A 24,153-nucleotide genomic window follows, 5' to 3' on the forward strand; every position below is an offset into this window, starting at 1 on the left:
AGTGCAATGCTATTAATAAATCAAGTTTTCAATCAAAGACAAATAAAATCTGAAATACTGTAGCCATGCCCCCAGGGTCCATGCCTTGTTATAATGAGTTCATTTCAAGCCTCTTTCAAATGAGATCATTTTTTTAACAAGGTTCTTTTGGTACTTTTTATATGAGATTGAGCCAGTTCAACCTTATAAATAATTTTATTTAGTGATATGCCACTGTATAACAAGTTTCACTCATGGAATTCCTAAAACTAAATTTTAAACTCATCTGCATATAACTAAATTTGAAGCTCAATGAATCAAAATATAGTAACAACCCATAGAGCTTTAATGATTCCAGTAGCTTTAATTAGCTTACATATAATTCTTTTCATTGCCAAAAAAATGAAAATTTAAGTGAACTTGAAACACTATATTGCATTTAATGAAGTATCAACTTTTTGACAGAATTCACACTGTTAACAAGGTTATAGTGAAAATGACACACTAATTCATTGCATTGGCATTATAAATTGGTCAATTGCTATATAAAGAAAAATGAAACTATGTAGCAAAAAAGCCACAGGGACTGGTACATCTTCTGACTCAAAAATTTTACTCCTAGAATTTATCTTAAAGTAATAATTCAGTATGTAAATAAGATGATCATTGTAGTGTTATCAATAATAGTGAAAAAAGCTAGAGACAATCTGAGTATTTCATACTAGTAGAGGTTAATAAGTTATATCATTTTAATACAACAAAATAATGTACAGCTAAAAATTGATTAATACTTAGATAAATGACAAAATAGTTGGTATGTTAAGTGAAACTTCCAGAATAGATAGTAAGAGTCATCTTTTTGCATATATGAAATATATCTATGCATGAAATATAGAGGGGAGGGCAGTTTTTTAAGGTTAACTAAATTGTTGATATAGTAAATTTTTAAAATTCAGTTTTACTGGAGTGGGTAGCTTATCCCTTCTCCAGGCGATCTTCCCAACCCAGGAATCAAACAGAGGTCACCTGCATTGCAGGCAGATTTGTTACCTGCTGAGCTACCAGGGAAGCCCTAAAAAATAATAAAAGACCCCAAATGGACACAAGATTTAACTTAGGCAGATAAAGCTGGAAATCAGGTGACAGACTTTTTCTTTATATTCCCATATAATGGGAAGTTCCAAATTCTTGAAGCCTTAAAATCAATAATCTCATGCCAACCCCTTTACTTGCCAAGTTCTAGTTACCTACTTTTTATTTTTAAGAATAAAGTGATAATAATCAAGAAAGCTTTTATTATAAAACAATATTTTAAAGTATTTTGAAAATGAATATATAATCAAATACTGATTAATAAAAATATTAGTGGGATAAGAACAAGCAAAGATTTCCAGGGAAAATAAGATTCTCTCCTTTGTGGAAAGTTAGATAATGCCTGTGCATTAAGAAGGAAGTGCTGTTTTCCCCTGCGACTCCTAAACTAAGTGAGACAAACTCTTTGCTTACTGTAGTTAATTAGAATTACCTGGTACTGTATATTGATGGATCTTTATTCAGTCCCTTGGTTCTTAACAAATAAAAAATCCATTTCCCTAGGCTGACCCATTAATTGAAGTCATTCTTTTGGTTTGGTTTTGCTTTCTTTTTTTTAACATATGCAATTTTGTCACAGTAAATTTTAATTTCCCAAATGGCAAAACATTTCAGAATATCTCCAAGGTGCTTGGAACTGAAGATCAGTCACGGAGGTATTCCAAGTGTGGCCACACTTCCCTCTGAAATCTATCAAAGCTCTTCTAATTAGCCTTTTGCCACATGACATCTCACCAACTTCAAGTAATTTAGGGTTGTTAATCCTCCATCAGCAACTGCATTATGAAGATGACTGAGTTTGGAGACTGTAGATAATAAGTAAGCTAGACTTTACAAGTCACTCTTTGGGTTATGTTTAATGGAGATGAGTTTGGCCCTTTGATGGAAGATGCCAGCATTAAAGTTGAGCTTTTTAGATGTTGTTTGTCAACTTTGTTGTACTGACTTCTCCCTGAAGCACTTTTTCATTTTCTCCATACCCAAGATAGTGTTAGAAATACCTGTTCTAGCAACATGCTCCCAGGAATATTTGATAGGTAATTAGTTAAAGAGGGCATTCTACCTTGCTGGGCATGGGCAAAAGACAAGTACAGGTGAATTCACACATCTGATCATCTAGTCTGATTATCTCCCTACATTCTTTGTCTATTCTTTGAACTGAGAGATTCGTGATTCCTGATACAAACTATTTGCCATTGACTGCCACAATTTGTGAACTATTTATTGTATTTTATTTTATTTTCAATAGCAAATGATACACTAAACACTAATTTCTCATGCAGACTTAACTAAAAAATTATGACATAACAAAGCCTTTGTAAATCAAAAGAAATTTAGAAATAGAAATGGATTATTTTTCCTTCTCATTGGAATATAGCCTTGTCTCACCAAGACCCAAATTACTCTGTTTTCTTGCAGTTCCACTGAAATTAAGCTGATATCTGATCTGGGAACACCTTCATTCCTATAAAACTTAAACAAGTTTTCTATGGTCCCTAGAAATACGTTACATTGTTCTTATTTTATTCCTTCAAAGGAATTTGAAAGAGCTCTGGTTTTTAGAATCTTGATATTTATTCCTATTCCTAAAAAAAAAAAAGTCATAAATAAGCCACTTTATTGGGAAAGTAAACTAGCACATTCACTGTAGAGTTACTTGTATTTCTCATTTATTAGTTTAATTTTGTTGTCAGCTCTTCTACTGTAACATTATATTTCCCATGGTTCACATGAGATTTACACTCATTTTTTAGCTACTTTATTGCTAGATATTTCCTTCTTATCAGTTATTTATTTAAAGCTTTCACCATATCCATTTGATCTGAATAAATTTATTGAATATGTACTCTCTTTTTATAACCAAGCTCAGCTTTTGATGTGTATTTATATTATATTTTTATATAAAATAAAAAAAGATCAATAATTTAGAGAATGATTTTGATTTGCTTTTTTTTTTGCTCTTTTATAGCTAAAGGGAAAGATAAAAAGAAGGACAATAGTATGTGATTTTTCTCTAGTAGTTACTATCCTTCCTTCAAAGAAATTCTGGAATAAGGAATTCTTTAAAAAATAAGATGTAAGCCTACTTCAATATTAACTTAAAAACTACAACTTGTGAACCACAAGATTTTACCAATTTTTAGGTAATTTGGAGATATGGAAAGCCAGAAGTCCAGCTCCCTAAGTTAGGAATCTGAAGACTGTCTAAATCTGCATTAGAGTCTTATAGTGACTGACTTCAGTATAGGTTATATTACTGCTCATTCGTATTTGGTTGCTACCCTATACTACCCCTCCTTTTGCAGGAACATTATCCATTCCCATTTTGTTGGAAGAAGAACTGAGTGCATGATGTGGTTTTCCCAATTGACAATGTTAGAGATAGAGGCTGTAACAGATAGAGGCTACTCCATCAGCCTCTTCATCAGCTACTTCATCCTGAGATGAAGATGACATGGAAGAGAATCATAGTAAATCCATGATACCATGCTAAGTAAGTTGAAATACTTTAATACTATGAGAAATTAGGATTTGTAGGTCATTTGTAACTGTAGCATAACCTATTTTGTCATAACTGAGAGAAGTATTAATATAGGGATCCTTACAGAAATGAAGTTAAAAGGAAGCCATTTCCCCACAAAGTGTGAGTATATTACAGAACAGGCACAAGAAGTAAGCACCTCAATTCAGCTGACCTAAGTTAGGTTAGGTATGGAACTAAGGGACTTAGGCAAAAGGCTTGATAGACCTATATCAATAATATAATTTTTACATCTTGCTAAGGCATCAAAGCAAACTCAAAGGAATTGATGCTCAACTCACAGATGCAGAGGACAAACTTGTGGTTACCAGTTGGGGGTGAGGGAGTGGGGAGTACAAACTATGAAGTGTAAGATAGACTATAGGGATATACTGTGCAACACAAGGAAGATAGCCTATATTTTGTAATAACTGTAAATAGAGCATAACCTTTAAAATTGTATATTTTTTAAAACTAAGGAAAAAAAAAAAGGAAATTGATGTTCACGTGGTGGAAAAATTTTGAAGCACAGAATTCTAGGGTCTGGGCCAGACTCAAATAATTAGTCTGTGAGCTGTGTTTAAGACAGTGACTGTACTAGGAGGTTCTAGATGTTTTTAGGGAGGAAAATGAATTCAGATCTAGGGAAGCAATGCCAAAGACTGAACGATAGGGAGAAGTAATAGCAGAATGAATATTTTTAATCAAGAGGTAAGGGTGAGTAAAGATATGGAGAGAATTATTTTTCAATTGGCTCAGATTAAGGAGTTCAGTCTAATAATTCTAAATTTTAAGAGTATTAGAGCCTAAAAGTTGCTATTACTATGGTACAAAAAAGCTTCTAAAGAACTGTATGGATATGAACAGTGCTCTCAATCTTTTACACCTCAAGAGCTCTGCAGGCCTAGAGCTTACTTAGCTAAAAATGTCCCTGGATGAGCTGCCTAGAGACACGTTTGCATACTGAATTGCAATGTATCCCTGGGCTCACAGATCATTCTGACTTAACTGGGAAATGTTACTCTCAGTATCTGCATATTTGTGCTATGAAATTTCCAATCGAACACATGGGAGGAGAACAGAAGACCATGTGTGACTATGTGATTAGAGATCACATCAACAGAAAAATCCAGTGAATGAGCTAGATCTGGCTACTTTAGTCCTAATTATCTTATTCCATCCTCAAGAAACCAACCTAAGAAGGTATTATTATTGTGCCCAGTTTGCAAATGAGGGAACTGAAGCTCCAAGAAGTAAAGTAACTTTCTTGAGATTACTTAACCAGAAACAGTGGGGGCAGGTTTTTAATCTGCATAGTCTAGCTTCAGAGCCTATACTTTTTAACAGCTAGCTAAACTGCAGTCCATGTTACTGTTTAAATTTATTTAGCTCTGGATTTTTTTTATGGTCAAAATGAGAAAATATACTTCAGATATGCAACATATAGCCCCAACTACCTATGCTTTTCTCTTCACACATTTTATTTGTGGGAGATGTGATCTGATGGTGTGATGAAAGAATCAAGGGAATCCTTGCCCAATATCCAAAATAAGCCCAAGAATTAACATATATTTAACTAAGGATATATTGAATTTTGGGCTTCCCAGTTGGTGCTAGTGGTTAAGAACCCACCTACTGATGCAGGAGATATAAGAGACTCAGGTTCAATCCCTGCATCAGGAAGATCCCCTGGAAGAGGGCATGGTAACCCACTCCAGTATTTGTGCCTGGAGAATCCCATGGACAGGAGCCTGGGCTACCGTCCATAGGGTCATAAAAAGTTGGACATGACTGAAGCAACTTAGCACACATGGATGCATATTGTATTTTAGGCTATATTTCCATGAAAGAAGTTAAGACCAGAAAGATCACCTGAATAATTGGGCAGTGAAAAGAAGGGGGATGCTATTCTTCACTTTCCCCCAATTTATCCACTTAGCTGACAGCAATTCAGGTGTCGTCCCTGAATAATTTGTGAAAATGTGCCCTTCTAGGCTTTCCGTGGGCTGTGACCAGATTCTATTTGATCTCCACCTCATTATTCAATGGCAATGCACTCCAGGTTCAGCAGTCAGCAGCAGTGTGTTGAGCAGGGGTGAGTGGCTGGCCCATTACCACTGATAAGACTTTTACCAAAGACAGCTCCCACTGAGCGGAGCGAACAAGACTCCAACTGGCTACAAAGTGGGTTTCGGATAAAAACTCATTACTCTCCAAAATCTAGCTCAAAGACCAGAGAGTTATCCTGAGGAGGCTACAGTGAAGTTCACCTAATTACCAATTATACTCTATCTTCCTTCCTCTTCTCTCTAATTTAATCTCTTAAATTCCTCTTTTGAAATGTTAACAGCTGGAATAGTTTTGATCAGAAACACAACCCATCATAGAATTTTAAGGGAAAGGGGTAAAAGATAAACTGTCCTAGAGAAAGCTTTACTAGTGAAAATGATCTGTGATGTGTAACCACAGTCTAGAGATTACTGGGAAGGCAAAAATGAAAGATGGCAAGGCGATGAGAACTGTCCACAATGGCACCTGGCAGGGAGGCTCTGTTATCTCACAAGCCATACATGATGCTCAAAATATAAGAACCATAGCTTAAAAAACAAACAAAAGTAAGCATGTGAAAGAGGTCCACTGATGGGGAGACAGGGAAGAGAAAGTTTTTGTTTGTTTGTTTTTAATCTTTCTCAAGTTTGATGCTAATCCTTTGTGATGGAGTGGAGAGCTGTGTGTGATTTTCATAACTGAAGAGCAGTTTCATAATTCTTACCAGCAGGAAGTCCATTTCTGCTGTCTTTTGAAAGTTTTTGTTTTAGTAGAAATAGGATTATATATCCAAATAATTCCCATGACCCTAACTTTTGCTAAATTTTCACAGCACATGTCAATCAATTTTACAAAGTGTTGAAAGAGGACTGGTATTCTGGGATTGGGAACAGCATTCAGAATCTTTCTCAAGATGTTGGAGAGATGAAATGTTCACTCAGAAACTGTTACTCCCTTTCAGCTATCAAACCATTCAGAACAGGAGAAAAGGCTGGCTAGCCTGCCCCACTAGGTGGTCTTCTTTCCAAAATAAAGCCCCACAGCACCCAGCAGGGAGAGAGACTCACGCCAGCCCTCTGCCCTCTGATTAGCTCATGAAAGGAAAAGCTCTCACTGAGCCCTCACCCCAGAGTCTCTGCATGGTTTCAGAGGCCTTTGGCACTTCTCTGGGCTTCAAGAGGAACTGAAGGCAACTGGGGGTGGGGAGGGTGGGGGGCGGGGAAGTACAGCTGGCTATTTCTTTACAACGGGAGAATAATCTCCTAACCTGGATCAGAGAGTATCATGACCTGCCTACAGCCAACCCCAACAGATAGGTTTTAACCATAGAGAACTAGAGGCTTTGCGGCTACTGCAAGTTAGCACGCCCTGCATGTGTATGCACTCTGCATGGAGTTTGAGAATCCAAGATCAAGGATGCAGCACTATCACTAACAACTTCAAGGGAACTTTGATGGAGTTGGGGGCAAGGACATTCTAGGTTTGATTTCTTCTTCAGGCTCTGTGCTAAAGGTAATAGCAATACATACTAGCAGGCAGAAATATGCTTTGGGCACACAAACCATAAAAGAAACCATGACAGAAAAGAGCCATTGCTTTAATGTATGCTGCAATATCTTCTATAGCCCTCTTCCAGACATCCCAAATTGCTTCCACTACACCCCTGGCCGCAAAAAAATAAAAATAAAAAAGGATGAGCAGGGAGCCTTTGGGCTGTTTAGACCATATTACTACTGGATAATTTTCAATATGCCCCTGCCGAAGAAAATATCTGGGTTTGAAGTATTAAGATTTTTAAGAAAAACCTGAAAAATAGCCATTGACCCAATCAGAAAGATTCTGCTATACACACCAGCCATGTTAAGATCCAGTCAAAAACAGAGACTTTGGGCATGGCTATGTAATATGGTTGGAAATATATGTTGAAATGAACTGCAAGATGGCTGGCTCCTACTGGTTATTGCTAAAAACACCAAACCAAGATGAATATATTTGGAGTTGCCTCATCTCTTGTTGCCTGACTTTAGACAGGTTTCTCTGCTGAGACTCACTCTCCCTGATCTTATATAAGGAAAGGCTAAGGATAATGTTTGTCCAGCTTATTTCATAGAGTCCACAACTTGGAAAAGACATTGTAAAAACCCTTCACAAACTATTAATATGCCACAACATAAAGCGGCACCCACCAGTTAGTGAATATTTCTTGCGTTCACTTACCTGTGAATATATGTATACTTGTCTTTCCTCAAAATGCAATTTCTTTGAGGAGAGATTGCCATTTTAGGTCATCTGTGAAGAATGGCAAGTTCCTCAGCTGCCCAAAGAGGTTTCAAGTGCTTCTGTGGCCATTTGAGTAACTGTGTGGCCACTGAAAGAGGTCTTCCACATGTTTGCATCCTCAGTGACAAAACCAGAGTTTGTCACAAAGCATTCAAAATAAAGACAAGTGCTCCCTATTTGCTTTTCCCTGTAGCTGTTCTCTGTTGAATCATACAATTTACTGCTAGTTATTTAGTGGTTTCAAATTATTTTACAGAGCAGTGGGGGAATAAATGTGGCTATATAGAGCAGATAAATTAGAGGAACATAACCTTACATGATTAAAAACAACATGGTCATGCTTAATTTCTCTTTTTTTATTGTGGTGTTGAGGCTGTCACAGCTTCCTTAGAGAATTCCAACCATTCTCTGAGTCTCAACTTCAGGGTGCCCTCCTTTCTTGAGCCTTTTCTGTTTTTTCCCAAGGAATAATTGATCTTTCCTTCCTCTGGATTTCCACATTACTTTGTCTCCAAGTCCCTCATGGTAATAAATTCAATGTAATATTTTTTATTTTCTCTAGGAGCTAAGATTCTGATGCTCACTTCTTTCTCCTGCCTGTACTATACTGTCCTTGGTTTCACACACAGTATTTGCTCAATAATTATTGATTACTAAATGAGTGATTTTGTGAATAAAATATAAATCCATGTGAGCTTTACCTGTACTGCTACACAGAAAATACAGAGTTACTGGGAGTCAGGAGATAGGGAAGTGATTAAAAAGCCCACTTCAGGCTGGCTCTGGGCTGGGCCAATGCCACTGGCTCTCAGGAAAGCATCTAGGCTCCGGGGCGCATGAGATCAGATCTTCACCACATCAAACTCCTATGCTCTGAGTACATACGTATTGAGGAGAAGAGATAATGGACATGAATTTCTGCCCCACCCAGCTCTCTGGATCCTTGAAAAGTCAAGTATTCAGACCTCTGACATTCTCATTCAGGGAAAACATGACTTTTGTGCCTCTTTCTTTTTTCTCTTACATTTAGCCTTAGCTCCATAAATGCCTCATTTGTGTTCTGGTGTGGCTTCTGTCTTCATTAGAATTTTTGCTTTAATTAATTATTGAGCCCTCACTGCAAAGGGTTTTCCACTTTCCACTTCTCATCACCAAGGTCTTGCAGTCAACCTGCTCCACTGGCCTGGATGTGGGACCGGAGATGGTTCAGAATCAGCTGTTTATCCATGAAGGCTTTTTGGGTGAACATGGCAAGGATGGGATTTTGTACACATTTCCTCCTGTGTGTGTGTATAAAGTAAATGTACATGCATTTATATGTACAAACACTGCATACATATTTTAACTCAGAAGGTCTAGTACACATGCCCAGACTACAGCAAAGCACAGTAGACAACACCACTAGAACTGCAACTTCCTTTAATAGCTTTTGTTCAATTTTTCCTCCCATTTTAATTCTATGTGCCAAACTTCTGATCATTTCACCTTTGGTAGAAAGAGGAGTTTTTATTTGCTCATTTTTGCCACACTGTTTGTCATCAGTTCTCTGTAACCATTTACATGTTCTTCAGGACTTCCTTGTGCAGCCAGCCACACTATGCACCTCCTTCCCTTCCCTGGGGTTCTAGGAAGGAAAATTCACCTCCATGATTTTAAAATCACCTAATAGAATTCTTCCACCTGCCAATGCAGGAAACACAAGAGATCTGGGTGGGGAAGATTCCCTGGAGAAGGAAATCGCAACCCACTCCAGTGTTCTTGCCTGGGAAATCCCATGGACAGAGGAGCTGGTGAGTTGCAGTCCATGGGGCATCAAAGAGTTGGACATGACTGAATGACTGAGCACGCACTTATTCCTAGTCTTATTTACAGTCTTATATCTACCTTCTTCCCCTCCTCTGTCCCCTGACCCTGAGGGCAACCTCTGCACCCCAAGGAAGCTCAATTTCAGAGAGGATGGAGAGAATTTGGTGAGGCACTGACAACTGGTGTCACTTTTAATGGACCCTGCATGGCAACCTTCCCAATTGCTCAACCGGGAAGCTGATGAGGGGAGTGCCTGCCTGGGGGCGCAGTGGTAAAGAATCTGTCTGTCCAAACAGAAGAAACAGGTTCAGTCCCTGGCTGGGAAGATCCCACATGCTGTGGACCAACCACGCCTGTGTACCACAACTATTGAACCTGTGCCCTAGAGCCCGGGAACCACAATCTCTGAAGCCCTAGAGCCTGTGCTCAGCAATAAGAGAAATCACCAGAATGTGAAGACCCCGCACTACAGCTAGAGAGTAGCCCTCACTCTCAGCTACTAGAGAAAACCCATGCAGCAACAAAGACCCAGCACAGCCTATATATATATAGGCTGATATAAATATCAGCTGATACGTTTGGAAATTGTCTTTCTATGATATTTCTAAAACCTGGAAAATATCAGGCACTGATCATGGTTTTATTCCACTGAATCAATCACTTGTTTAAATGCTCTCTCTGGTTTTCTCAATCAAGATTGCCAGGAGAAATATCAATAACCCCAGATATGCAGATGACACCACCCTTATGGCAGAAAGTGAAGAGGAACTAAAAAGCATCTTGATGAAAGTGAAAGAGGAGAGCTTAAAGATCAACATTCAGAAAACTAAGATCATGGCATCCAGTCCCATCACTTCATGGCAAATAGATGGGGAAACAGTGGAAACAGGGCTGACTTTATTTTTCTGGGCTCCAAAGTCACTGCAGATGGTGATTGCAGCCATGAAATTAAAAGACGCCTACTCCTTGGAACGAAAGTTATGACCAACCTAGATAGCTTATCAAAAAGCAGAGACGTTACTTTGTTAACAAAGGTCCGTCTCATCAAGGCTATGGTTTTTCCAGTGGTCATATATGGATGTGAGAGTTGGACTATAAAGAAAGCTGAGCACTGAAGAATTGATGCTATTGAACTGTGGTGTTGGATAAGACTCTTGAGAGTCCCTAGGACCGCAAGGAGATCCAGCCAGTCCATCCTAAAGGAGATCAGTCCTGGCTGTTCATTGGAAGGACTGATGTTGAAGCTGAAACTCCAATACCTTGGCCACCTGATGTGAAGAGCTGACTCATCTGAAAAGCCCCTGCTGCTGGGAAAGATTGAGGGCAGGAGGAGAAGGGGACGACGGAGGATGAGATGGTTGGATGGCATCACTGATTCAATGGACATGGGTTTGGGAGGACTCTGGGAGTTGGTGATGGACAGGGAGGCCTGCATGCTGCTGTTCATGGGGTTGCAAAGAGTCGGACAGGACTGAGTGACTGAACTGAACTGGTTTTCTCTCTGAACATACACGAACTTCCCAATTCCTCTTTTTCTGCTTGGATCTCGCCCTGCCTTCTTGTAAGTCGACAGCATTTGGGGAATGTGAGAAAGGACCACAGATCTTCAAGGTAGAGAAGTGTGTTCAGTGACATGACCCCCTCTGTGCTTCCTTAGAACTTAATCAAACCCATGAACTACTGTGAAATTAAACTGAGGTTTGAGGTTCTACTACCAATTAATTACATAGACTGCAGAGAGGTCAGTTTACTTCTCTCAGTATCTGTAAAATAAGGATAATTAGTTTCCATAGTCCTCCCTCACAAGGATACTATGGAAATTAATGACCTAATATCATCAATTGGCCTCACCCCCCGGCACAAATATATGGATAGAGTACAAAAAATAACTGTGACCATTTTGCTTCTGATGACTGAAAACTTTTTTTTTTTCAATCTCCCCACAATGAAAATCTAGTTAATTCTCTTGACAAGAAATAGAGTACTTCTGTCTGCCATGGACTGATTCATGCAAAAGACTTTTTCAGTGAGAAGAAATTAACCATGAACTCTTGCTTGCACACAAACAGTTCTCCCTGCCCTTCATATTCATCTTCCTTTTATCACGGTTGTTATTGAAAAGACCGGAGGACTGCATCGCGCTCAGCTATCTGAACATCTGCCTTTTCTCTCTGTTCTCAAAACCCATTGGGGGCACAGCTGATCCCAGGGCACCTCAGGCAAGTATATGTGTGGGGGAATGGAGGAGTCACATACTCAGATCCAGGTAGCAGCCAGAGAGGACTGACAGTTAGTCAGATCAGGTACATGTTCGTACAGACGGACAGACAGCACGCAAACAATTATGGAAGCTGGAGGCCAGAAGGGCCAAGGCTTATTCTGAGCAGTGGAGAGCTGCACTGTTAACAGGTTAGTTGGTGGCCATCCTAGTAACCATGCTTCTAGCATGTACCTTTTCAGATTCAGGTGTGACAATGCTGGAAGATTCTATTCAATGCAAAGGAGTTCACAAAAGGAAAACTGCAACAACTATGAGAAAAGGTTAAAGCATTTTTAATATATGCAGCATAGCCAAGTGTTGGCTGGGCCATGAGGTATGCTTTACCAATAATTGAAAGCATATATGAAAGTGGATGAATTTTTTCATCAAGAATGCTAGGAGTGGGTAGCTTAAAAAGAACTAAGTTGGCAAAAGGTGGGCATTTGCTTGGAAATGGTAACCAGCTTCCTGACTGGACTATCAAAGAAATCTCACAGAATGATTTCTTAAATGATAGCAAACAGCACGGAATCAGAAAGAAAATTAGAGCTTTTAGAAATTAACTCAATTGTAAATTAACCAAATTAAATTAGCACATAACTGCTGTTCTTTTTGTTACAGTATCTCATTAATGCTTGTTATTTTGTCTCCTTTGGTTTTTAATGAGTTGCATGGAATCTAAGCTATCACCAATGAACCTGAGAAATGCCATATTTTTTTCACAATTAAATAATCTGACTGTTTGAGCACAGGCTTTATTGGGGAGCAAATAGGACCTCTTTTAGCCAAGCTGGCAGAAAGATTTTTTCATTTGGAAAAGTATACTGTGTATCAAATAGCTACATAGCTCCTAATATTTGCTCACTACAGTTCCATGAATTTCTCTGGTAAGTTAACAATGAACTCATATGGATTTAGACAGTCTCTCACTCATGGCAAGGTATGTTCACCTCAGTTTCTCTTGCCCACCAAGTTTCATGAGGACAATGTGGGGCCATCCCAGGCAGGTGCTATGCAGTCAGGTCTATGCCAAAGCCTGGAAACACCAAGTGTAAGAAACACTTAATCTTAGAAATGGCTGCTGACAAACCAGCTCATCCTCCCCTTTGGGACAGAGTAGTTTTGGAGGGGTTTGTTTTTTTACCATGGGAAGTTAAGAGCAAACCTTCTCTATGTAGAGGTGGGGGGGAGGCTACTATTTTTGAAGGTCTAGCTGGATCTCTATCTTTAGAAAGACAGTGACGCTAGCTTTTGAAGTTATCTGTAAGCAAATAATATTCCAGTGTCTCAGAAGATCTGCAGACATACCAGAATAATGGAGAATTCTCTCAGCGCTTTAGCTTAGTGGAATGCACTTCAGAGGTAGAGATCTGGGTTCAGATCCTAACTTCAATTTTCATTTTAGGAGATTTGGCACATTTCCACATACTCTTTCAATCCTAAAACCCCTCACAGCAAATACATGAACTGTTTCATTGCCATATCAACTCTCTGAATGCAATAATAGAGAACTTAGCTCAACACCTAGCATATATTAAATGCTCATTAAATTTGATTACCTTACCTTCCACTGTCTCCCAAATTCATTGAGCTTCTGAAATGACTCATCAGCTATACACTCTGTATTGCTTTAGGTAACAGAGGGTGAATTACCAGAAACATCTCTTTTAAGTGAAAAATAATTAACATGTGCAAGATGTTTGTCCCAGAAAACAAACAATTATTCATTAGCTTCCTGGGGTTGGGCAAACTATCTGACCTATTTGGGTGTCAATTTCTTCATTATAACATATGGAAATTGTTCTAAATGATCTCTAATTGCTCTTTTAAATTCTAAGTTCTATTTTCTCATTTCTGTTTTACATATTTCTATCAGGTACAGGGTAATGATTTTAATTTAACTTACTTTGTGTATTTTTCTTGAACTGTGAATTGACTGCTTCAAAATACTGGTTTAAAATGTTTTTCTTCTGCCAACAACATAGTACATTCTCACGACCAAACAAATTTTTTTCTACCATACTTGTTTACAAAGCAGTCATAAATATACATGTTAGGAATGTCTTCCCTCCTTCCCATATGATTTCCTTAATATGTACATATTTATTGCAAAATTGAAGAGGTTTTACAGAAGAATCAATCTTCAAAGATTCACATGAATGTAAAATCAAAGTGAGGAGTAAAATCAAAAGTGATACAATTCAAATAACTGATATTTAGCATAGGATTTGTTTATATATTTGCTCTTGTACACAGGTTCCTTTGTGTCCTAGGATTGTATTTTAAACAAAAAGTGAAGGTACACTGAAAGCTTCTCTAAGAAACAGGATGGTTTTACTGCCCAACACAGTCTTCTTATGGGGCTTCCTTGGTGGTTCAGAGGTAAAGAAACTGCCTGCCAGAGATGTGGGTTCGATCCCTGCGTTGAGAAGATCCCCTGGAGAGGGAAATGGCAACCCACTCCATAATTTTTGCCTGGGAAATTCCATGGATAGAGTAGCCTGGGCGACTACAGTCTATGGGGTCACAAAGAGACAGACATGACTTGGTGACTAAACAATACCACCATAGACTTCTTATGGAAGTCTTTCTTGAACAAAGACCATACATCTCACCATGATTGCTCTGACAAATTCCACCTCCTAATACCCCCTTAGGACTATGGTATTGCTTTTATGTACAGATTTATGATTTAATTTTTACCATACATTTGCATGCAATTTTTAACTTATCTTGTATCTAGCACTAAATTGAATACTATACAAGGACTGATTGACAGAAAAGAGACAAAAGGTAAAACAAGACTCAAGGCAGATTTGTTAGAGAAAGAGAATAAAGAAGTTAAATTGGAATTAAAAGGGGACATACTACTTCTGATCTAAGGATCTGCCAGGGGTCAGGAGGCATCTGCAAGTCAGATTTTCAGGGGAGGAGACTCAGCATAGGCTGAAAGTAGAAAGTCCTTAGAACTGGGGAACATACAAACATGTCAAGAAATAGATAATGATCTGGGCTATAAACAAATTATGTTCAAGGATTGAGCAAATTCTGTTGAGGTAGTTCAGTAAAACATAAGTCAACAAACCCTTCTGATATACTATTATATGCAAATACTTTCCCAGCTGCATCTGTCTCAGTCTTAGATCAGAGAGCTGGGAGAGCCAGGATCCTGGTTCAATTCAGCAGAATTTCTAGCTTATAGTGAATTTCAATGTCATGTACTCAGTCAGACCTGTGAACTGGAAAAAAACCACACAACCTAAAAATTGTATGTCTTGTTTTATTCAGGGAACAAGAACTATTCCAAAGAGGTAAGGAAGAAGCTAGGTTACGTAGGAGGTTTGCTGATAAAACAAGAACAACAAAAACATGTAGTTGAACATCAAAAGGTTACCGATAATCACAAAAAAACAGACATTTCAAGTTAATGACCTTTATGCCTTCCTATGTATGGGAAGATCTGAGAGTCTGGGCTCCTTGAAATTATTCCTGTGATATGCATCTTAACTATCTAGGGCTAGTATCCTGTTTTCCCTCCACCCTGAATTCCCCTAAGGCAATTATAGTGGCTGATGGCTTGATGGCAGCATTTATTGTTTACCAGAATAGCAGGCAACATTCTCTGTCCACAGACTATACACTCTTGTACTTTTCTACCTATGTGTTCATATGGCATTATTCATAGAAAACAATTTTTCTAGCCATGAACACTAGCTTGAAAATGAGTTAAGGACAAGTGAGATTTTGACAGAAAGAATGTTTAAATTCTTGATACACATACAAATATTTAAATCATGATTTTATGAACAGTATTGACTTTTTGTAGAGATAGTATTTTCTGAACAAAATTCCAATTACTAATTTCATTCTTTGATCCATATTCTATACAATGCCTTTACACTTTTTATATCTTTTTTTTTCATGCTCACGTTGCTAAAAATGTCTTTATTGTTACCAATGCTTTTTCTGTGTAAACTGTACAATGAATAATTGAAAGATCAAGGTTTTTTGTTCATATTGAAATCCATTAATTAATGTCAGCATTTTGCATGTAGGGCTTTTGTTTTTGTATGCATGTGCTTATTAGTTCCATCAAATCCATTTTTCAGTAATTTTTTGCAGATCTAAATTTTGTCAAGAATATTTTATTTTTCTATTAATTTTTAGTCAATAAAAATGTTATTATGTGCAGTGTCAGCCATTCTCAGTTATATTTTGTTCCATTTGTTTTTCATATGTCTAATTTTCTTGGGTCAATTTTTGCATTTCTCAGTGTTCCCATGAGATATTATCCCTGAGTTAGTTTTCAACTATCACAGTGCAATTTTAGTTTACACTATTTCTATAAGTCTAATTTTTCTTGCATCAGCTGTGCTTCTTAAATTCACCAACAAGTGTTCCTTATATAACAAACAAAGGATTGAGGTACACTGTAGAATTTACTTATCTTCAGGATCAAGGCAATGACATCAACACCTCCCAGTTTAGAACACAGACAATAAACTGGATTAGAACAATCATTTTTAAAATGATCTAATATACCCCCAGCCTAGTAACAAAGGATACATGCATATATTTTTGAGGATAAAAATAATTCCTAGTTCCAGGTCTAGCCCCAGAAATTCTGGTCTTTTGCAGGGTAAGGTAATCAGCAGTTTTTAATTCATCTGCAGTTTCTTTTTGTAGCTGGTCTGAGAGGAACATTTCTAAAACTCATCTAGACTATCTCTCCCTTGGCATCAAAATACAGGGAGATTCATACTATAGTATCATACCAGAATCCCTAAATAAAGATGGAGACTGAAGAGATACAAGCTAGAGAATAAAACACAATTCTAATTAGAGAAGGCAAGTTGAACATAGATTTATTAATACCTCTGCTTCTTTCCAAAACCTCACTAAACTGACAAAATGAATAAAAGACATAAAGGACAAAAAGAAGAAGCAATTTGTTTAGTAAAACTTTGGGAAAAGGTAAAGCAAAACAGCTGGTGGTAATTGATGTAAACTGAGCCGAGAAAGTCTAACTCTAAAAAAGCAGAAATCTAAGGGATGCCAAACCTGCTTTGTAGAAATAACCTCTTCCTTCAAGAAATCAGGTTTTTGTAGTGTCTGGAACCACTGGAAGTGACGTAAAAGCAAAACTGAAACAGGAGGGTGTTTTTGAAATTCTGTTGAGTAAATAGCTAGATCTCCCAATTTTCATCCTGATTATGTTTAGAAAATATCAGATCCTCCCCTATGCTCTCCTCCCCACTTCCTCCCTCTAAAAAGAGTGGTTTATTCTCTGGAAAGGCTAAAACAGAGGGTCTACCTTGAGGGACACTACACCAGTGTAAGTCCTTCCTGCATTTCTGTGAGATGTGAGTAGGTGTGTGTACTCTTTTTAAACAATTTCATGAAGATACCTGGCATGGACACATGGGCAGCTGCAGATATAATCAAGTTAGATTACACAGACATGCTGGCACAAAAGCACAGGCTGACAACAGTGAGAACATAGAACCACACATCTTACCACATCCATCCTTCTTTCTGAAAGATACCATTTATTTTAGATATAAATCGACAGCCAACCCATACAGACCTGCTGTTGCTGTGATACTAACACTGTAAATTATTTACTGCATTTTAGGGAGTTTATCATAGAAATTAAGCTGGAGAGGAAATGTATACAGAAAAAAATATTCTCCTATGCTAGGAAGCTACTGTTCCATTTTCAACCTTCATTTTCAAACCCATTACATTTTTGACCTTCATTCTCAAACCCAGTCTGCAGCAGGTTAAGAGCTATACCACAAGGCATGAAAGCAGATACTGAATCCATTTCTAACTTCTAGAGTTTTTCATCTGCTCAGCTCCAAGATTTCAGAATGTAGCTCATTAATAAAGCTCAGAACACAACTGGAAATCTGAAAGTGTTGGGAATCTACCACCTTCTAGAAATCTGCTGAGCCAGCCATAATTTGCTCACACCAATCTTTCCTGGATTCATTACAGCATGTACAATGTAACATAATGGGCTTATTACTTTTGTCCCCAGACACTTCCATTTATTGTCACAAACTGGTGCAATACCTTCAGGTCAATACCTGTAACAGTCCACTCTGATTTTGCATCTAGATAGAACGTCCCATCTTTCCTTTCTTCTCCTTTTCTTTAAGAAGCTCTATAAATTACTGGCATTAGCAGTAAGAAATTCTCAATAGCAAAGGTAGATTCTGGTCGCATGTGGATTTAATCTTTGTGTATGAATGTTGTGATTATGAAACCCAGTCTCTCTGTGTGCCAACACTAGCACTAATACTTGGTATGTTCAATCTTCCAGCATGATTTTCTCAAGGGTCTTGCATGGTTGTACAGTCTCCTCTGTTAACTGGTTTCTGCATGTGTAGTGTGGACATAATACAGCCAACACTTTATCAACAGTCATGTCCTGAAAGTAAGTGTTAACCTGGGAGTGAAGAGGACAAACCACATGTGGCCTCATGAGATGTGTGCTTGGGGTCACGTTTAGATCCCAGATCGACCACTTATCAGGTAAATCTCAAATAAGTTGCATAACTTCCTGACATTTCAGTTTCTTCAAGTGGAGAAATGAGAAAGGGCCACATTCATCTCACGGAGTTAATGTGAAGAGTCAATGGAGATTACATGGAAATCATGTGGAGAATATGGAGATTTTACATGTACAGTTTCTAAAGAAACTGGTCCAGAGACACACAGTAGGTGCTGAAGATTTAACATATACTTCCACCCGAAAATAGCTTTGCTGTTAGATCCATTTATGTTGAGCTATTATAGCAGAATAACTATGCCTAGCGGGAAGGTTTCAAAATAATAATTTAAAAAACTGTCAAGTTCTTTATCTTTCAAATTAGGGGGAAAAAGAAAGAATGAATCCAAAGACTCATCCTTCTCATTTCTATCTCCTTGGACAGAGAGATCTGGCTCCCTTGGGAGAATGGCTCCCACTGGCTACATTACAGTATGAACCATTGTGTCTTTCCAGTTCATATAAACAGAAGCATCCCCCTTAAATGTGGTCTCTCATCAGAAGCTGTGCAAAGCCAGTGACATCGCCCTGGCAAGAAAACGTCTCACCTTTCTGTTTTCATCATTCAGTGTCAGGTCAGTGGCAGGTTCATTTTAAGAATCAACATTTGGAGACTCTTCTGGGCATTACTTGCCATTTCCACTAAAGCCTGTCTTTGTAAAGCATTTTTAGAAATACTTTCCTTATGAGAATTCTTTTCATGTTTCCCTAGAGATATGGCACCTTTGAAGCTGACCCAAAACAAAGCCAGATATTCAATGGGATACAGAACTTCTACTCATTCACTGCTCCCTTCTTGAGTTTTGACAAAGGACACAGAGAATGAGGACATGAGAGACATAAAAGGATGTCCCATTAGGGGTCAGGAATTGATTTTTTGCTGTTGTTCCTGGAAATCCACTATGAAATGTGAGAGTAACAAGTTTACCAACAACATTTCAGACTGAGATACTGCCCTCAGAACTATACCATTGAAGGCAGCAGTGGTAAATTCAGCATATTATTGCCCGAAGTCATTAAAGCGGAGCATACTTTTTACAGGTAAACATATATAAGGATTTAACATTTTGCTGAAAAAAAAAAAAAGATATATAAGCATCAACTATTGGGGGGAAATAAGTGGAATTCTAACAAATACTTATAGGTTAAATCAGCTAATTGCAGAGCAATCCACCACTGACTGGGCCATTTGTGGGTGGTGCTTAATAGATAACACAAGAGAACACTCAGACATGGACTTGCAGAGGACACTCAAGACTGAACGTGTCAAAACTGTGAGAGAGAGGACATTCATTCACTAGGATTCAAGTTAATGGCAAAAGTAATGACCAGATGGGGTTTCCTACACTCATTATTCCTATGAAAGCAGAGTTCAAATTAAATTTTTAGAATATAAAACTTACTCACCTGGGTGAGGGGCTCTTTAAGAAAATTAACTCAATAGTTGGAATATGATATTACCAGCAACCCTCCCAGGGGTTAGGAGGGGCTTACAAAAATGAGAAGCTTATGAATCATTAGTCTGATAATACATCTACCTCTGGTTAAGAGTTATTTATGATGAACATTTGAATGCTTTATCTGGGCACCTTCCCTGTAAATATCTTGCTAAACTGGGGGCTGACAAAGAAAAAAATTGCCAAGACTTGACTAGTAGGTTTGCACTGGAAAGTGTGATATGGGAGGGGAATTTTATTCTAGTTTAGTTAGCCATATTAAGTGACTTACTCAAAGAAGTAATTTTTAGTAATAAAAATAACTTCATAAAAAGTAAATCAAAGAAATGAAGAAATGCAAAGAACAATCACAAGAATCATTCTATTGTATTCCCTTCTAGTCTTTCTCAAAGGTATGTGGCAGGTGAGGGGGTGGGGGGAAGAATTGACCCAAATCATTCAAATTATATTCATAGCACAGTCACTAGTCACTATATCAGATGTTGCCTTATTATTATAGAAGCCTGGGTGATTGACTTTCCCTTAACTTTCTCTCCTCTATTATTTACATATGTTTTTATTTATTTTTAATGACCTTTGAAGCATTTCAATTTATGATCAAGCTCAATGTTGAAGTTTCTGGTTTTAACAAAAATAATACAGCTTTAGAATTTTGGACATTGAATCACTGTATCTTGAAGATTTAGATTTGTTTAGAATCTAAACGAATTTAGATTTAGATTCGTTGCTGTTGTTCAGTCCTAAGTCATGTCCATCTTTTTGCAACCCCATGGACTGTAGTGCACCAGGCTCCCTCTTCTCCACTATCTCCTGGAGTTCACTCAAATTCATGTCCATTGAGTCAATGATGCCATCCAACTGTCTCACCCTCTGCTGCCCTCTTCTCTTTCTGCCCTCAATCTTTCCCAGCATCAGGGTATTTTCCAATGAGTTGGTTCTTCACATCAGGTGGCCAAAGCATTGGAGCTTCAGCTTCAGCATAATCCTTCCAATGAATATTCAGGGTTGATTTCCTTTAGGATTAACTGGTTTTATCTCCTTACTGTCCAAGAGACTCTCAAGAGTCTTCTCTAGCACCACAATTTGAAAGCATCACTTTGGATATGTATGCCGAATATTTGCAGAAATTAACTCTCTGATGTGGAATAGCTATAGAAGCAGAACTTTCCATAAGGTGCAGAGAATCCCTGACTAGCTGATTGGCTAACTTCTCGAATGGGGGTCTGACCTGTAATTACCATCCCTGTCATTTTTCATCTCTCATTTAGTGGGAGCAGGGAGTGGGACTGCCTTTTATATTAAAAAAAATAGCTTTAATGTATCCTAACAAACACTCCAGAAACAGTAAAAGCTTTTTTGGGTGACTGCCATACTGCCATTCTCCACATAATATGTTTCAGAGATAATATTCAGTCTTTTTTTTTTTTTTTTTTTTTGCATTCCTATAGCAAGAAAAAAAAAACACCAAGGCTATAGATTATCTCTGTACAGGACATAAATCCCACTGACTTCTCCCCTCCCCCAATTTATTTTTGAAAGTCCAAGTATCTCAGAGAGCAACTATTTTTTAGATGCAGAATGGTGTGGCCAAGAAAGTATGCACTATAGGCAAGGAACCTTGGATTTTTGTCTTAATATCCTACTGCTAGGCTTTTGCTTTCTCATTAAAAAAAAAAGAATTAATTGAGAGATAATTGCTTTACAATATTGTGCTACTTCTGCCATACATCAACATGAATCAGTCACAGGTATACATATGTCCCCTCTTTCTGGAATCTCCCTCCCATCTCCTACCCCATCCCACCCCTCTGGATTGTCACAGAACACTGAGTTGAGCTTCCTACAGCACATAGCAAACTCCCATTGACTACCTATTATTGTTAAGTAACACTGAACAATCCTTCCAGATTTAACATCCTAAGATTCTTTGATAGGTTTATATTGTTGCTCTTTTCTTCATGATTCTGAAGTGTTATCTTGGCAACTGTTATATTATATTGCTTATTTTTGTACAGTATCACAACTTCTGAATTCAGCATCTCTCATTCAGCTCAGCTGATGGTGTACTTTCAGGGCAGCAGAGACCATCCTTATCCTATATTCTGTCTGTAGCCAGGCCAATGAACCATTTCTGCAGGAGTTCTTTCTGCTCCCCAAAGGTTCTAGGCATTTTTGATGAGGATACAGACATGAGTTAAAGTGGGCACCACTATATGTCAAGAACCACTGCCCGCACTAGGGATAGAATAATGAACAACACAGGTAAGTTTTCTCTTCTCATAATTGCTTAGAGTCTAGTGGGGGAATGCAGACATGGATCAAATCATAAAAATAATTGTGAAAATGCAACAGTTACAAGTGCCACTATAGACAAATACATTCTTTTTGAAAAATCTATAATATTATTTGATTTGTTTAGGCAGGTCCAAGAGCTTTCCCAAGAAATTAATGATTAACCCAAGATCTGAAGGGTGTCAGAGTAAAGAACAAAAAAGGAAAGGAAAGGAATGTAGTAGAGGTTATGTCACTAGAAAATGCCCTGTGATAGCAGGAAGTAACATGGATACATGAGGCTGATGAAGACTGTGATTATAAAGTAAAAGAAGATCCTGGAGGAGATGAGATTGGAGCTGTTGGTAGAAGCCAACTACCCTTTTGACCCAATAAGAAATTTCATCTCTATCCTAAGAGCCAAGGAAATCAGGAATGAGGTTGCATGATTAGATTTACTTACCAACCCCCTTCCACTTGACAACAAAAGAGTTGAGGCACACTTCTCCAGAGTTAGACAGTGTGGAGAACAGAGCAGCCATGTAAGAGTGCTACTAGAAGAGAAGACTCTTGAGAGTCCCTGGGATTGCAAGGAGATCGAACCAGTCACTCCTAAAGGAAGTCAACTCCGAATATTCACCGGAAGGACTGACACTGAAGTTGAAGCTCCAATACTTTGGCCACCTGATGCCAAGAGCCAACTCACTGGGAAAGACCTTGACACTGGGGAAGATTGAGGGCAGGAGGAGAAGGGAATGGCAGAGGATGAGATAGTTAGATAGCATCACCAATTCAATGGACATGAATTTGAGCAAACTCCAGGAGATAGTGGAGACAGGAGCCTGGAGTGCTGCAGTCCATGGGGTTGTAAAGAGTTGGACATGACTTACTTACTGAACAACAATAGCTCTACTGTTATTCTAGATTCTGCTCTGGACTGGTAAAATTTTCCTGAATGTCTCATTTCTGTACAGTTTATCATGGGTGTATACAGGACAGCTCCAGATGGGCAATCAGAAATTCTAGCTCTCTAGTTTATTCCTGAATTATGTATGCTACTGAAATGGATTTTGACATCTGAAGGACAGTTGTAGGGCCCATGGGATTCCCAGCAAGCAGACTCACAGCTCTGCCAGGTGAGAGAACACAGCTGTCTGTTCCCTGGGCACATTCTTTGATGAGACTGCAAGTGCTTGCTAATACACCCAACAGAGAATACTGGAAGTTTCCAAGTTATTCTGAGAATCCATCCTTGGCCCTTGTGATGTTTCTATATTTTCTTCCAATTCTCAATTAAATGTACAATATCATCTTTATTCTTAGAACTCCATAAACCCCATCAGTCAGTTCAGTCACTCAGTCGTGTCTGACGTTTTGCAGCTCCATGGACTGCAGTGTGCCAGGTCTCCCTGTCCATCACCAACTCCCCGAGCTTACTTAAACTCACATCCATTGAGTCAGTGATGCCATCCAACCAGCTCATCCTCTGTTGTCCCCTTTTCCCACCTTCAGTCTTTCCCAGCATCAGGGTCTTTCAAATGAGTCAGTTCTTCACATCAAGTGGCCAAAGTATTAGAGTTTCAGCTTCAGTATCAGTCCTTCCAATTAATATCCAGGACTGATTTCCTTTAGGATGGACTGGTTGGATCTCCTTTCAGTCCAAGGGACTATCAAGAGTCTTCTCCAACACCACAGTTTGAAAGCATCAGTTCTTCAGCGCTCAGCCTTCTTTATGGTCCAACTCTCACATCCATACATGGCTACTGGAAAAACTATAGCTTTGACTATACGGACTTTTGTTGTCAAAGTAATGTCTCTGCTTTTTAATATGCTGTCTAGGTTTGTCATAGCTTTTCTTCCAAGGAGCAAGCATCTTTTAATT

At 38.3% G+C, this 24,153-nt stretch overlaps 1 long non-coding RNA gene across 1 annotated transcript; it reads left to right on the forward strand.

Moving 5' to 3' along the window:
• Window positions 1-14,606: 14,606 nt before the first annotated feature.
• LOC110125851 (uncharacterized) lies at window positions 14,607-19,574 on the forward strand. Its single transcript, XR_002310207.2, has 4 exons — window positions 14,607-14,651; window positions 18,316-18,527; window positions 19,000-19,118; window positions 19,256-19,574. It is a non-coding gene; the product is annotated as an uncharacterized lncRNA (long non-coding RNA).
• Window positions 19,575-24,153: the final 4,579 nt, after the last annotated feature.

Source organism: Odocoileus virginianus, chromosome 4 (genome assembly GCF_023699985.2).
Source record: "Odocoileus virginianus isolate 20LAN1187 ecotype Illinois chromosome 4, Ovbor_1.2, whole genome shotgun sequence".
Taxonomy (NCBI): Eukaryota; Metazoa; Chordata; class Mammalia; order Artiodactyla; family Cervidae; genus Odocoileus; species Odocoileus virginianus.